Source organism: Pipistrellus kuhlii, unplaced genomic scaffold (genome assembly GCF_014108245.1).
Source record: "Pipistrellus kuhlii isolate mPipKuh1 unplaced genomic scaffold, mPipKuh1.p scaffold_m20_p_3, whole genome shotgun sequence".
Taxonomy (NCBI): Eukaryota; Metazoa; Chordata; class Mammalia; order Chiroptera; family Vespertilionidae; genus Pipistrellus; species Pipistrellus kuhlii.
Genome location: NW_023425529.1, coordinates 94,018,809 through 94,031,565, shown reverse-complemented (window position 1 = coordinate 94,031,565; position 12,757 = coordinate 94,018,809).

The following is a 12,757-nucleotide window of genomic DNA, read 5'->3' as shown; positions in this document are numbered from 1 at the left end:
GCAAGGGATCTAGAACTTATTTGAAGAATTAATGTCTAAATATTTCTCTAACCTGTTGAGGGAAAAGAGCACACAAGTTCAAAAAGCACAGAGAGTCCCAAAAAAGATGGACCAAAGAGGCCCACACCAAGATACATCATAATTAAAATGACAAAAATTAAAGGCAAAGCAAAAATCTTAAAGCCTGCCAGAGAAAGGTCATCAGTTATCTACAAGAGTCCTAACATATGACTGTCAGCTGTTTCTCAATAGAAACATTTCAAGCCAGAAGAAACTGCATGTAATATTCAAATTGATTAAAAATCAATACCTACAACCATGGCTACTTTATCCAACAAGGTTATATTTTAAAATTGAATGAAGTCAGGATGGTGTGGCCCATTCATGCCAGTGGTTGAGCATCAACTAATGAACCAGGAGGTTTCAGTTCAATTCCCAGTCAGGGCACATGTCCAGGTTCCAGGTTTGATCCCAAGTAGGGGGTGTGCAGAAGACAGCCAATCAATGTTTCTTTCACATTGATTTTCTACCTCTCTATCCCTCTCCCTTCCTCTCTTTCTAAAAATCAATAAAACATTAAAATTGAATGAAAAATAAAGAGCTTCCCAGGCAAGAAAAAGCTAAAGGAGTTTATTACCAAAAAACCAATATTACAAGAAATATTAAAGAGCCATCTTTAGGAAGAATAAGGGTAAAAAGGGGAACATAATTAAAAGGGGAAAAATGAAGAACAAATACATGTCTATTGTTAATCACTTTAAATACATATGGCTGCAATGCTTTAATCAAAAGACACAGGATACCTGAATGGATAAGAAAACAAAACCCATATTTATATATTCCACAAGAGAACCAACTAATGATAAAAGATATGAACAGACTAAAAGTAAAGGAATGGGAAAGACATTTCATGCAGCTGAAGAGGGAAAAAAGCTGGGGTAGCAATACTTTTTGCTAACAAAATACACTTTATAATCAAAGATATAGGAAGAGACAAAAGAAGGATATTACATAATGATTAAGGTGTCAATTTAACAAGAACAAATAACACTTGTAAAAGTTTATGTACCCAACATAGGAGTAGATACATATGTAAAGCAAATTTTATGGACATAAAGAGAGAGATATCCTATATAATAAAAGGCTATATAATATAAATGCTCATCACACCCTCATGAATAACATCTGATCAGCAGGAGGTTGTGTGTGCAGCAGGCACAGGAGGGTGCGTGGGGCTGCTTGCACAGTGAGGCATTTTCGTGTGGGCAGGGCTGCATGTGCAACCAGTCACCAGGAGATGCATTGAGCACCTCCCCCTCTGGCTCCCACAGGCAGCATGGCAGCTCACTCCTGCCTCCCACAGGTGCTGGTGGCTCATTTTTGCTTCCTGTGGAAGTGGTGCAGCTCCCTCCTGCTGCCCTTCTGCAGAAGCAGCACTGTTCCCGCTGGCTCCTATGGGTGCACTACGGCTCCTGCCAGCTCCCATAGAAGTGGTGGGCAGCCTACTGCATGCAATTTTGCACACTGGGCCACTAGTAAAGTTATAATATGGTATTTTAATACCATAATGGCATCAATTGAAAGATCTTTCAGACAAAAGATGAATAAGGATATGGTGGCCTTAAGTGATGCACTGGAGCAGTGGTTCTCAAGCTTTCTAATGCCACAACCCTTTAATACAGTTCTTTATGTGGTGGTGACTCCCAACCATAAAATTATTTTCGTTGCTACTTTATAACTGTAATTTTGCTACTGTTATGAATTGTAATGTAAATATCTGTGTTTTTTTTTTCTGATGGTATTAGGAGACCCTGCTACCAGTTCTCAACCTGTGGGTCACCACTGCTAAAGATCCTAAGACCATCGGAAAACACAGATATTTACATTACAATTCATAACAGTAGCAAAATTACAGTTATGAAATAACAACAAAAATAATTTTATGATTGAAGGTCACCTCAACATGAGAAACTGTATTAAAGCATTGTGGCATTAGAAAGGTTGAGAACCACTGCACTAGAGCAAATAGATTTAATTTATATCTTCAGAGCATTTCATCCTGATAGCAGAATACATTCTTTACAAGTACACATGGAATTAGGTCACAAATGCTGTTTGAACAAATTTAAGAAGATTAAATCATATCAAGCATTTTCACTGACCATATAGTATGAAACTAGAAATCAATCATAAGAAGAAAAATGAAAAACAGACAAAGATAGGGGTGCTAAATAACATGTTACTAAACAATGAATGGGTTAACAATGAGATGAAGGAAGAAATCAAAAGACACTTGAAATGAATGAAAATGAGAACACAACAATACAAAACCTGTGGGACACAAGTAAAGGAGTCCTAAGAGGACAATTCATAGTATTATAAACCTATATCAAGATACAAAGAAAATCTTAAATAAATAAATAAATATAACTTTACACTTAAGGAACTTAAAAAAGAATAAACAAAACCCAGAGTGAGAAGAAATGAAATAATAAAGGTCAGGAATAAATGAAATATTGTCTAAAAAGCCGAGACCGGTTTGGCTCAATGGATAGAGCGTCGGCTTGGGGACTGAAAGGTCCCGGGTTCGATTCCGGTCAAGGGCATGTACCTTGGTTGCGGGCACATCCCCGGTAGGGGGTGTGCAAGAGGCAGCTGATCGATGACTCTCTCTCATCAATGTTTCTAACTCTCTATCTCTCTCCCTTCTTCTCTGTACAAAATCAATAAAATATATTTAAAAAAACTCAATAAAATATATTTACAAAAAAAAAAAGAAATATTGTCTAAAAAAAATACAAAATACCAATGAAAGAAAGAGCTGGTTCTTTGAAAAGATAAACAAGGTTGACAAACCTTTAACCAGACTCATTTAAAAAAAGAGAGAGGGGACTCAAATAAATAAAATCAGAAATGAAAAAGGAAAAAGAATGATTGACACCAAAGAAATATAAAGGATTTTAAGAAAATATTACAAACAACTACATGCCAACATTGGACAATTTGGAAGAAATGGACAAATTCCTCGAAACTGCACCCTTCCAAAACTGTATCAGGAAAAATCAGAGAATTGAAATTGAAAGATTATAACTAGTGAAGTTAAAAGAGTAATAAAAATAATTCTCAACAAACAAAAACCCTGGACTGGATAGCCTTACAGGTGAATTTTATAAAACATTAAAAAAAGAACTAACAACTATCCTTCTCAAATTATTCCAAAAAATTTAAAAGGAGGGAAGATTTCCAAGTTCATTTTATAAGGCCAGCATTATCCTAATTCCAAAATTAGATAAAGGCTAAAGAAAGAGAACCATGGACCATTATCCCTGAGAAACATAGATGCTAAAATACTCAATAAAATATTAGCAAACTGAACCCAGCAATACATTAAAAAGATCATGCATCATGACCAAGTGGGATTTATTCCAGAGATGCAATATTCATACAATATCCACAAAACAATAAACAAATTGAAGGATAAAAGCTACATGATCATATAAAGAGATACAGAAAAAGCATTTGAAAAATCCATCACTCATCTATCCTATATAATAAAAGGCCAATATGCAAATAGACTGAACTCCAGAACAACTGGAACAACCAAACAACTGGTCACTATGATGTACATTGACCATCAGGGGACTTGTGTGGAACATGGCAGGTGTTGGTCACTACAGGATGGTGGAGCAGGTGAGCAGGGTTGCCAGACCAAGGTGGGGCACCAGCCGCTGTCATCAGGGCAAGCCTCTGATAGTTACTGAAAATCCTTTGGCCCCCCCCCCCCCCGCCCATGCTGTGGTCCTGTTTGGCACTTACACCTGCTGCCAGCACTGCCCCACTTGCACCCTCTATTGGCATTGGAGGCACCACTTGCACTCACTGTCAGTGCCTGGCACTGGTCCCAATTACTCAGAGCCATCAGTGGGTGTGAGTGGTAACTGCCAGCCCTGATCACCCCTGAGGGCTTTTCCATCTCCCCCTGCTCTTGAGGACTGATTGGAACAGCAGCTGCTGCTCACACCTGCTGACCACACTAGCCCCACTTGTACCATTGCTGGTGCTGGCCCCAATTGCTCCTGCTATCAGCAGGTGCAAGAGAGGCCAGTGTCATCAGCACATGGGAGCAGCAACAGTGGGAACAGAACATTGAGGAGGCAGGGGACTGGGGGCAGCGGCAGGAGAGGCTGAGCAGGGGCGCAGAAGATGGGCTGAGACCCACACTTGTGCCTACCACAGCCTCACAGCCCACAGTTCCTTTCATGGTGCATGAATTCTTGCAGTTGGCCCCTAGTATATATATATATTAAAGCCAAGCCACTGGAACGGTGGAATGACCAGAACACACGGTCACTATGACACCGCCAACCAGCCTGATGGGGTCCCCCATAAGCTCCCACAGCCCCTCCCCTCAGCTGATCCATTGGGGTGGACTGTCCAGCCCCCCCCCCCAACCCCCGCACATGAATTTGTGCAGTAGGCCTCTAGTTTATGATAAAACCTCTCAAAGAAGTGGAAATAGAGGGAGCATACCAGAACATAATAAAGGCCATATATGACAAACCTACAGCCAACATCATACCCAATGAGCAAAAACTACAAGCATTCCCCCTAAGATTGGGAAAAGACAGAGCTGTTCACTTTCACTACTCTTATTCAACATACTGGAAGTTCTAACTACAGCAATCAAAAAAAATCAAAAAAATAAATAAAAAATAAATTAAAAGAAGAAGAAGAAAAAAAAAGCAAAGAAAAGATAAAGGGCATCCAAATTGGAAAGGAATAAGTAAACTGTCATTATTTCCAGATGGCATGCAAATTTACATAAAGAACCCTAAAGATCCCACCAAAAAACTAATAAAACTGATCAATGAATTCAGAAAAGTAGCAGGATACAAAATAAATATCCAGAAATCATTGTATTTTTATACAACTATAATGAACTATTAGAAAGTGAAACTAAAAGCCAATCCCATTCACAATTGCTTCAAAAAGAATAAAATACATAATAACAAACTTAACTAGTGATGTAAAATTATAAGACACTGAAGAAAGAAATTGAGTAAGAAACATTTAAGTGGAAGCATACCTATACTGTGTACATGGATAGGAAGACTCAACATCATTAAAATGTCATACTACTTAGAGCAAGCTGTACAGTTAAGATATTCCTTTCAAGATACCAATGAAGTATTTCACAGAACTAAAACAAATGTTTCGCAAATTTGTATGAAATCACAAAAGACCCCACATAGCAGCAGAGACCTTGAGAAAGAAGAACAAAGTTGGAGGAATCCGCCTACCTGATATCAAACTATACTACAAGGATATAGTAATCAAAGCAACATGATACTGATAAAAAACAGTCATATACATCAATGGAATGAAATACAGAGCCTAGAAATAAATCCATGTCTTTATATAGTAAACTAGTCCATATTTTTAAATGTTTATTGTTGAGAGTATTACAGATGTATCTCTTTTTCTTTAGCATTGTTCCCTTCCACCCAGTTCCTACCCCAGGCCTTCACCACCTATTATATGTGTCTATATGTAATGTATATCCTACCTAATAAAAGAGTAATGTGCAGATTAATCATCAGCCATGCCCACCAGCCAATCAGAGCGAGTATGCAAATAAACCCAACCAAGATGGCTACCAGGAGGGAGGCTTGGGTTTCCCCAATAGTGGAGGAAGCCATGATTTCCACACACCCTGGCTGGCCCAGGCCTCCACTCAAGGCTACAAGGTTTCAATTATAGAAGGTAAACGAATCCAAACAGAAATGGCGGCAGCCACTGAGCAAGCAGGGGGTTGGCTCTGCTCCAGGCTACAAAGTTTCAATTGTAGAAGGTAAATAAATTCCAGATACCAGGGCCTCCACTTGGGTTTCCAGGGGGCGTGGCTAGCCTGCAAACCACCACAGGCCCCTCTCCCAAGCTTCCCCACACCCCAAGGGATCCCCCATCCTGATCCAGGATGCCCTTCAGGGCAAATCACCCGTGCACCAGGCCTCTATCCTATCTAATAAAAGAGTAATATGCAGATTGACTATCATTCCAACACACAAGATGGCTGCCCCCATCTGGACACAAGATGGCCACCACAAGATGGCCAACAGGGGAGGGTAGTAGGGAGAAACCAGGCCTTCAAGGGATGGCAATTGGAGGTGATCAACCCTGCAGGGAAGGGCAGTTAGGGGTGACCAGGCTAGCAGAGGAGGGAAGTTGAGGGCAAACAGGCTGGCAGGGGGGCAATTAGACATCAATCAGGCTGGCAAGAGAGTGGTTAGGGGGTGATCAGGCTGGCAGGCAAAAGTGGTTAGGGGAAATCAGGAAGGCAGGTAGGTGAGCAGTTGGGAGCCAGCAGTCCTGGATTATAAGAGGGATGTCCAACTGCCAGTTTAGACTTAATCCTGGTGGGCATTCAGACATCCCTCGAGAGGTCCCAGATTGGAGAGGGTGCAGGCTGGGCTGAGGACACCCCCTAACCCTCGTGCATGAATTTTGTGCAGTGGGCCTCTAGTATGCAAATAAGATTTTGGTTAATCTCTTCTCATTCCCTACCCCCCTTTTTCCCTGTGAGATTTGTCAGTCTGTTTTATGTTTCCATGCCTCTGATTCTATTTTATTCACCAGTTTATTTTGTTAATTAGATTTCTTGCTCATTTATATTTATTTTTAGATTAAGTTGCTGATAGATATGTATTTATCACCATTTTATTGTTCATATTTTGTATCTTTTTTCATTATTCTTTCTCTTCTTAAAGAATACCCTTCAATATTGCATCTAATACTGGTTTGGTGGTTATGAACTCCTTGAGCTTTTTCTTGTCTGTAAAGCTCTTTATCTGACCTTAAATTCTCAAAGATAGCATTGCTGGGTAGAATAATCCTGGTTATAGGGCCTTGCTATCCATCACTTTGGATATTTCCTGTCATTTTCTTCTGGCTTATAAAATTGTTGTTCAGAAATCAGCTGACAGTTATTAAGGAGTTCCCTTGTAGGTAACTAACAGCTTTTCTTTTGCTAATTTTAAGATTCTCTCTTTGTCTTTAACCCTTGGCATTTTAATTTTGATGTGTCCTGGTGTAGGCTTTTTTGGATTCCTCTTGTTTTGGACTCTCTGCACTTCCTAGACTTGTAAGTCTATTTCTTTCACTGAGTAGGGGAAATTTTCTGTCATTATTTCTTCAAATAGGTTTTCAATATCTTGCACTCTCTCTTCTGTTCTGGCAGCCCCAATATGAGAATGTTGGTATGTTTGAAGTTGTTTCAGAGGCTCCTTACACTACCTTCATTTTTTAAAAATTCTTTTTTCTTTTTGCTCTACTTATTGGGTGTTTTTTGCTTCCCCATATTTTAAACATTCATTTGTTTCTCAGAATTCTCTCATCTACTGTTGAATCTCTGTAAATTATTCTTTATTTCAGTAGTGTATGTTTAATTTCTGACTGGTCCTTTTTCATGTCTTTGACATTCTCACTAAGATTCTTGAAGTCTCACTAAGTTTCTTATAGCTCTCATGAAGATCTTTGAATAACCTTATAACTTTGGTTTTGAAGTCTGTATCTAGTAGTTTGCTTGCTTCCATTTATTTCATTTATGACATGTTCTTTGTCTCTACATTTTGGGTGCTTCCTTGTGTTTGTTTTTATGTATTACATAGAGCTGAAATATTTCCTGGAATTGATAGAGTGGCCTTGGGTAGTATGTGTCCTACAGGCCCCAATGGCTCAGCCTTCCCATTCACCTGAGAAGGGCACTCTAGGTGGGCCCCTCTGTGGGCTGTATGTGCAGTCCTGTTGTAGTTGAGCTTTGACTGCTGTGGGTACCACTAGAAGGAGTTGATATCCAGGCCAATTGGTTGTGAGGACCAACTGCAAGTATAGTGGGAAAACTGCTATGCAAAAATCACCTTTATGGAGCAAGACTTGCTTCAGTGGGTATTTGGTACTCACTGAGTCTGCCCCTTGAGTGGATATGTAGAGTTGTAATGTGGGTCTGAAGCTGTCCACCCTGTACACTATCTCTAGGATATCCAGGAAGTTGCAAAATCAGCCACTGTCTGAGGCCACCAGATAGGAGCTATAGTGATATATACAGATGTCTGCTATTTCTACTGGTTTTGGAAGTTCCCAGGCAAGGCCCAGCTGTTAATCAAGGCAGTTTGGTGCTAATACTGGTCTTGGCCTTTTATTGATAGGTTAGGTGCACACTGACACCAACTGCATCTTGTTTGAGAGATTTATCAAAGTCTGAAGCCTGAGCCAGGACAGGCCATTCATATGGAAAACCTGCTGTATATAGCTTTGGTGGGGTTGCAAATTGGATGGGGCAGGGTCTCAAAGAATCACCAGGGCAGAGCAAACAGTATGAATCATGCTGATGGAAACTCAGATATGGCTGCCAGTCAGCCCTGCAATAAGAGAGATCCCAGCAGAGGATCAATGACCCCTTTGGGCACTCCATTCTGGGAGAAAGCCACCCCAATATTCCTTCCCCAATGCTAGATAATCCAGTTCCTCCCCATATGTATCTGGCACCACAAAGCCACCTGGCTCTGGAACTCAGAAGGATCCAGTCTGACTATGTTCATGTGCTACCCCCTTAAGAGAAACACCTGAGACTCCTATACCCTCTTTGTAACTCAACCACAATCCCAGCTGAGTTTTACAGCCTGACATTATTAGGACTTCTCTTCCCAGCGCTGAAACCTTGGGTTGAGGGTTTAATGTGAGGCTGAGACCTCTTTCTCCTCACAGTTGGCCTCCACAAAGATGATCTCCCTCTTGATTAAACAAACTGCACATGTAGGTGTTGGACCAGTCCATTCCTTGCCTCTGCTCCTTTTACCAGTCTCAATGTGCTTTTTTCATTAGTTCTCTAGTTGTAGGACTTCCATTCAGCCTGAATGATGGTTGTTCGATATTTTATTTATGGTTTCTGAATGATAATTGTTCAGTATTTTATTATAATTTTGATGTGGTTGTGAGAGGTGTCAAGTACCAGTGTTTATCTAGGCCACCATCTTGATTCTTTCTAGTCAATTAATATTTGACAAAGGAGGCAAAAACATACAATGGACTAAAGACAGTATATTTAAAAATGATTTAAAAATGGTGATGGGAAAATTAGACGGATACATGCAAAAAATGAAATTCCAACACCTTTTCATACTGCACAGAAGAATGAATTCAAAACTCCAAATGGATTAAAAATTTAAATGAATAACTTGAAACTATAAATATCCAGAAAAAAACATAGGCAGTAAAAATCTCAGAAATTTCTCATAGCAATATATTTTTCTGATATTTCTCCTGGGGCAAGAGAAACAAAAGGAAAAATAAATAAATGGTACTACATTAAACTAAAGAGTTTTTACACAGCAAAAGAAACATCAACAAAATGAAAAGACAACCCACTGAATGGAAGAATGTATTCATCAAAGATTCATCTGATAAGAGGCAGATATTGTACAAGTTTCTGATCCTGCTGGTACCCTCAGCACCAATATGTTCCTTGAGATGCCCAGAGGGTCAGTGCATATTTACTGAATAAGTAAAAGAGGGGGTTTTTATTAACAGCAAAAAAACAAATAAATTAACAAAAACTTTATTTTGTCCACTATTATTTTCTCTGTTTTTCAAACCATGCCAACTTACTACTTCTTTCGTGGACGTTTTTCATTTTTACTCAGATTCCTTAGATTCGTCACCAGCTCCTTCCGTTTTCCTCTTCCCCATACACAACCCTCTGTGTCTGGGGCTGGAGAACTGCCTGAAACTAGGGAGCTGACTGAGGCTGAGGAGAATCAGAATGGTACATGTACTGGGGTAGATGCCAATGCAATGTGGTCATTTGATGGATGGACAAGATCCTGCTAGAGCCACATGGTTTTGGCTACTCATATTAAAATGATCTTTTCAGTCTTATGAAGCCTATATTTTCCATATTTTCCTTCTCCTAAAGCCCTGTACAGGCATTTTCTCCCTTAGCTTGAAAATGAACCACATTTCCCCAAATCTCCCATATCCCCCTTGTCCCTCCCCCCCCCCAAGCCTTGTTGGGCAGCCCCATATGATTGGCAAGGTCAAATTCAAATTTCATTACTCTATTGCCTTTTCTAACTTGAGTTTTAAACCAGGACATGGTGAGATATAGAACACGAAAATGAATGGACTTTTTTATGTCAAGGTCACCATAGTTTAAAAAAACTTTCTATTTTGCTCTCCTTCTGGAAAAATTTCAGTCTCAAAATGTCAACATAAGTCACATCAATTGTCAAGTGCATGACAGAAATTACCCTAAATTTAAAGGCTACTATGGGAGATCTGAGATTGACTGCAAGCACCTTATTAGAAAGAAAAACTATATTAAAAGAAATCCTTAATGTGGCTGACAATCATAGATAAAAATTTCATAGTCTCTATCTACATCCTGACCCAACATCTATCTGGAACAGATTAGTAAATGAGCTTCTGAAAGCTAGAATGACAGGTTCTTGCTCAGAGACACTTGGCTTCCAGCTTGGTTACAGGACAGCAATAAAGAACTTACAGCAGCAGAATCAATGCTCAGAGAGGAAAAAAAAAAAACCTTCTGGCAAAACTACAAACACCTAAAGTTATTTCTGGGAACTTCGTTTTATGTATGTCTACTTACAAACACCTAATTTACAGATGTGATGATACCACCTAGACCTTCCAGAGGGCTTGCACAGCAGCTCTTCCTATGTGTGCATGTGTGTGTATATATGCAAGGGCAGGATGAAACAGAACCCATGCAATTCTATGTCCATCCATATAGACTGCTCTCATACCTGTGGACATCCCATTCTTAAAGGGCAAATGACATGAGGTTGTGTTATATTAAACAGGCAACAGTAAATATTTGTTATTTGAAACTGAAGTGGTTTTCTCTTTCTAGGTTTACTGGTCCCTCCTGTAAAATGCAAGTATCTTACTTTTAGAAAGTTACCTCTGACAGATATATAAAGATGCAATATAGGAGTCATTTTAACAAGCTTTTTCAGATTGCACTTTTTGTTTTTACTTGAAAAAAGTAACACACTGCAATCTGTGAGTATAACTATGGAATGTAAGCTAATATATAGGGCCTTAGGTATTTTCCTTCCCTTCAACCCCATGATTTAGTGGTCAAGGTCCACCTGTGGCCTGTGCATTTCCCAGTAGAATCAGACATTGAAGTAGCCTCGTTTGTGAGAGGAGTCCCATCATATCAGAAGGTGCTCAGGTTATGCACAGAATGTTCTACTTGGCATCTCCTGCAGAATGATTGTGCATCTTCTGTTCATAACAGGGCCTATAGAAACACCTTGAAAATTAATCCATAGTATACCTTTGAGGCCAGTCAACACTAGACTGGATTCCAGAGTTGATGCACTGGGAGGTGGTCCACGTGCATATGTGGGCTTTTCCCTGACAACTTGCAGCTGTGTCTATCCTCAGCCATGCCTCTGGTGAGCTCCTCTGGGTATACTTTGATGGTTCTATAAAGAGCGTTCTTAGGGCTGAAGTTAATCTGCAAGCTCTGTTCACACTCTCTGAGAACAGCTGACTGATTCCTCTATTGCTGTCTCCATGCTGTCCAAGATATTTGCTCGCTGATGTTGCAGCACAAAATTTGCCTCCTTGACTTATTTCTGGAACATTCTGTGAAGACCTGCTGCTTTTGTCCCCAGAAAACATTAACTGTGTCCTCAAGGAGCTCACCACACACTCAGGAAAGCAGACACAAATGATAATGTTACCATTAAGTCCTATTTTGCTTTTGATCTTCTAGTGTTTTCATATGACATAAATCATTGCACTGTTGAGAGAGACAATGGCTTCTCATATAGCTACCACAGGTGATCCAATATTAACTTAAAAATAAATGGAGACCTGGATATGCTTCAGGATGCAATTTCTTCCTCCCACCTCAGCAGATGCAACTGGCCAGACTCAGTGAAGGAATAAAAAACCATGGTCATGGTCCATGAGGTAGGCAGTTTGGAGGGGAGCAAAATGGACAATGTAGAAAGCCTGGGTCCTGTACTCACCAGAGAAAAAAATAAAATGGAAAAATTTAAAGGACCTATTGTCATAGTGAGAGTTTGAACATTGATTGCTAATATATGAAGCACAAACCTTAGTTAAAACAAAGCTATTCTAGATGAGGTTTCTGCACTTTCTCATAAAATTTCACCCCTTTGACTCCACTCTTGTGAAGAAGTCTATATAGTAGGTATCCTCATTTCAAAGCAAAGAACTTAGAATTCAAGCTAGTTAGTGCTATAAAAATTCATATGTTGAAACTTATCCCTAACATGATGTATAAGGAGGCAGGGTCTTCCAGAGATGCTTAGAACATGAGGGTAAAGTCCTCATGAAATGGATTAGTGTCCTTATAAAAGATTGCCCTCACTCCTGAGAAAAGACAGCCATCTAGGAACCATCAAATGTGCCCACATCTTGATCTTAGACTTACAGCTCCAGATCTGTGAGAAATATATGTTTGCTGTTTGTAAGCTACCAAGACAAGGGCATTTTTGTAATTTAACTGCATCACACATTTTATAAGTGGCAGTATAGGAATTTGATCCAAGGCAGTGAAATTCCAGAGGCAGCTGCAGGGTTGGCAAGGCAATTTCTTGGCCTTTCTTTATCATTGAATAAACATTTAAACTCCATTGGTAGCAATTTTCCTATTTAATAGTAATTTGTTGGTGTAAATACATTTTTTTAAAGTCTCAGG